Source organism: Myotis myotis, unplaced genomic scaffold, assembly GCF_014108235.1.
Source record: "Myotis myotis isolate mMyoMyo1 unplaced genomic scaffold, mMyoMyo1.p scaffold_m19_p_7, whole genome shotgun sequence".
In the NCBI taxonomy this organism is placed as follows: Eukaryota; Metazoa; Chordata; class Mammalia; order Chiroptera; family Vespertilionidae; genus Myotis; species Myotis myotis.
In genome coordinates, this window is record NW_023416379.1 from 40,975,618 (window position 1) to 40,980,431 (window position 4,814).

Genomic DNA, 4,814 nt, shown 5'->3' on the forward strand with positions numbered 1-4,814 from the left:
CTAAAATATATTATTATTGATTTCAGAGAGGAAGGGAGAGGGAGAGAGAGATGGAAACATCAATGATGAGAGAACCATTGATCGGCTGCCTCCTGCACGCCCCCTCATTGGGGATCGAGTCCACAACCCTGGATTCTTCAATCCACAGGCTGACACCACATCCACTGAGCCAAATCAGCTAGGGCTCTAGTTGATGTTTCTATCTCTCTTTCCCTCACCCTTCCTCTCTCTCTAAAAAACAATAAAAACATTTTTAAAAATACCAATGGCATTCTCAGAATTAGAACTTATATTAAAATATATATGGAACCACAAAGACCCACATAGCCCAAGAAATGTTGAAAAAAGAACAAAATGGGAGGTATCATGCTCCCTGATATCAAACTATACTATAAAGATATAATAATCAAAACAGTATGGTACTGGCATGTTTCCATGCTTGTGCATTGATCATCTGCCCCCGATGGTCATTGCACATCATAACTAGTCATAGCTACGGGACAGCTGGCTGGTAGCTTAGGCTTTTATATATATAGATGTCCAGAAAAGGCAAATCTATAAGGACATAGCATACATAAAAGGTTGCCTGGAGTGGGGAGTAGGGCTGAACTCACTGAGGATCTGACTAGGGTGATGAAATGTCCTGAAACTGGATTACAGTAATGGTTGCACAACCCAGTAAATTGACGAGAGGAACTGCACACTTGATATGGGTGAGTTTTATGGTATGGAAATTATACTTCAATAAAGTTGCCAAAATAAACTCTGGTAGTGAAATAAAAATAAAAAGGAGCCAAATGAATCTCTGGGTGGCACCATCCAGGAATAGCCACCTGGAGAATTGCAATGTCAAGTAGAAAAGGCAGAGAGCGAGCAACTGAGATTAAAGTTTTTATGTGTGTTTTCCATCAGGTCCAGGCAAAGAAGTAGAGGACTGTCTTGAGCAGTGGTTCTTATGTCACAGTTAACCTCTGGGGGCACAACTGTCCCTCTACTGAGTCTGCTCCTGTACATCAGACGGCTGAGACCACGTCCTGTGAAGAACGCCCTGATCCCACCTGGCAGGCTTCTCCCTACCCAGGAGGAGCTCAGGGCCAGGCCAAGGCCAATGGAGCAGAGGAGGGCAGCCAGGGGTCACACAGGCAGGTAGCCTCCTTTAACGCTGTACCGGCTGAGAAAGCTATCATTTTCTCTCTGTTCAAGAGGAAATTCCTCGGTGGCCATTCATGAGAGCCATTAATGCCAAATAACCTTAGGAATTGTACACAAACGACCTTCGTGGTGATATAACTTAGAAAGTGATTTACATTTAGTTGGCAATGAAAATATCACACTGTTCTCTGGCTCCCAAGTATATGAAAGGCTTTGGTGAGTATCAAAGGCAAGAGCTTCCAGCCATTTTAAAGAGGAGTCAGACTGAGGTTAAGCTGAAAACAAAGGTCGGCCTCAAAGTGTCACAACCCTAAATTTATGGGGAAATGACGGACATTAGCACAGACACGGCCGCATTGCTTCCCCCCAGGACATTCAGACACTGGCCCGCGATTGGCCTTTTCCAGAAGGCCCGGTTCCTTGCAGGCTCAATGCCCAGAAGTTGCACCTACCTGACTCCAGGAACAACGGGAACACGCCAGCTCTGCCACTGCTCTTCGGAGAGTAAATTCCCTCTGATTCATCCAGGATGGTTGGTACATGCAAGTGCGTTTCCAGAGGGAAGATGACTGGGAGGGGCTTCAGCGTTTGTTCACACCTGAACCTCTGAGTTGATTTTGCTATTTCCTGGTGAGTAGCAAGGCTACGTGGGTGAAAGGGTTTCAGGTTTACTTGGTGAGGGAGAGAACGGTCAGTGTAGGGAGGGAGTTCAGGGAAGGGATGATTCCAGAAGGAAAACGGGAACAGATACTGCAGATGGAGTTTGCCTACCTCTCCCTCTTCCTCCCGGTGTCTCCGCCCCGAGAGCTGTCACGTGGCCTCTGGTGGCACACAGTTTCCCCCCAGCAATCCCACCACGTCAAGAGCTTCAGCTGAGAGCAATGGTCCAGGTGGTAGGAACACAGCGATTCTGAAGGCCGAATCAGCCCAAACAGGCAAAGAAGCAAGACAAACAGCAACCAGGACGAATTGGCATAGATATTGGCCACACTGTTTCAAGCACCGGGGATTTTTTTTTTTTTTAATCCCAGAAGCTTATATACCTTTTAGGAAAAGTGTCTTTTACTGTTGTTTATAAAAATCGTTGTAAAAATTAATGTTACCGGTCTGACCGCCTTGACTAAAACAGCACCCTGGTCATGCACTAGTCGCGTGCCCTGCTCCGTGTTTCTTCACAGTTTCTTCATTCCTGAAGTTATATTTTCTGTCAATTATCTTTTAAATGTTTTTTTTTTTGTAGTTTAGATGAACATAAAAGTTGCTAAAATTGTACAGAGAGAATGCTCATGCCCTTCACCCAGATTTCCCTAACATTTTACATAGTCATAGTACAATGATCAGAATCTGCAAACCTTCGCTGATATAGTGCTATATAACCTAACCTGCAGCTTACTTACCTTTAGTCAGTTTTCTCACTAAATGTCTTTTTCTGGCCCAGGTCCCACACTGTATTTGGAGCACTTGGCTAAGGTGGTGTCTGCCTGATGTTTCCACTTCTGCCACGTTGCTACTTTCCCTCTTGAAGATTACCTTATAACTTAATGGCAGCTAGATTTTGCCTAGGTCAAAATACATATTTAAATGCCATCTTTGGGAAAAAACGTATTTGAGGCAAATTACAATAAAAGATGTATACAAACAAGGTTCTTGTGTGTCCTCTCTCCACAAATAGTCCTTCCCTGTTTCCGAAGCCCCAAAGAGGTCTTGCAGTTTCCTTCTTAAACCCAGTCATCACCAGGTTCTACCAATTCCACCTTCTACATAGGCCCCAGCTGTGTCCCTTCTCCCCAGCCCCAGCACGTTTCATAATTTGTCTCTTTGACTCCAAGCCTTGCTCCTCTCAAACTCGATGTACTCACTAACTGGAGTCCAGGGTGAGCTTCAAAAAGCACAAAAGACGAGGTCACCTCTCAGTTTGAGTCTTGAGTGGCTTCCCACTGTCCTCAGGCAGAGATGATCTATGCACAAAGCCTGGAAGGGGGCATCTGGACGAACGGGTGATAAAATGATCCCTGGGTAGCTGAACAAGTTAATCTCCCAGTTGCAAGAATCAGCTGGAGAACTTGTTAAAAATGTAAGCCCCTAGGCTGCTACCCAGGGAGACTGACTCCGAGGAAGAGCCTGGGACTGCACTAGAACAAGCTTCCCAGGTGACTCCAATATGGGGTCAGCCGAGGAACCACTGATTAGACACCAAAATGACATTAGTTCTTAGAGGAGCTTTGAGAAAAATGTTCTCTAGTTTCCACACTTCTGTAAATGATGTTGCAGTCCTGTCAGAATTATTAAATGCACCTAAATTTATTGAAAATTACATTAAGTTAGAAAATCAGCTAAATGAGAAGTCCTGGCATATTCTAACTTCTGTTGAATTTGCACATATTATAAGAATGTTGTCGTTTTTCTTAAGAAAGGTGATCCTTTCCTTTCCTAAGACTCATTACATGTAACTCCCTAGTGGTAAGGATAGAATCCTTTTAGAATCATGTGATGCAGTGTTATTATCCTATTTTAAAGATCCCAGCCCCTGCAGTGTCCAGCACAGCCACTGACCAAGCTCTGGTCCCCATACTTTAACACCCAGGTGGGGCAGTGTTTTAAACCCCTGGCTGTGGAGTACAGGAAACCCTACACCCCTACCGGCACCCAAGGTTTCAAAGACAAACACAGTCAGTCCCAGCACTAAGCAATTTCAAAAACTCAACCAAGCAATTACTTATGTCAAGTTTATTATACTATTAGAGGGGTCAAGACGTCCCAAAACCCCTGTGTCCAACTTATTTATGTAAGCCTCCGCGTAATTCCCAACAGTGACTCAGCCTGGGGTTTATAAACAAAATACATATTACACCAATGAGATTTAAGTATGTAATGTGAACACAGTTCATCTCCCAACAAAATAAGAGGAGTGGCATTTAATCAGATGTTTTTCTACACGCACCTCCCTCCACTCTGGTTGTGCAGAGTGGATGGGAAATGCTGGCAGAGCGAGGAGGTAGGGAGCCTCTGGTCGGTATGTAATGGCCTGTGATGGGCTGTAGCTACCTGGTTCCCAAGCTCCTCTGCTCTGAGTCAGAACCAGCTGGAATGCAGTGCCCCCTTCTCAGGCCGAGTCCTAACGCCTTCACCACCTCATCCTGTGTTAGTTTTTCTCTCGTGACAAATGTATATCCTTGTCAACTCTCAAGAAAAACTTGGGGACATAAATTATGACAAAACCTTGATTAAGGAATGCAGTTTCTTTGGGTAGTAGTTTCTGTTTTGGTTAATTAATGAGGAAAATATAGGCACTGAGACAGATCTTTATCACAGACCCTGACCACATGCAAAACAAAGAAAATTGGGCAGTGTGATGCATTTGAGAATCCGGTGTTCTGTTGTGCTCAACTATTTCCTGCTGAGTTTGGAACCCAGAATGTAAATCCAATCAGCTCCAAATGAGTGAGTCATAAAATCACCTGGGAGAACTAGGCACAGGTTGCTCCACCAGCCACTTTCATCCTGTGTGGAGCTTTTCATTTGGGATTGCTTCAGCTTTTTTATTAAAAGGTAATTGATTGAGTCATTACCACAGTGCCATTTTATTTGTTTGGAGTATGTATCTTGGAAGAATCCCGGCACCTTTCAAAATTGAACAAGACATCTAAAAGTAGAAACGAGAA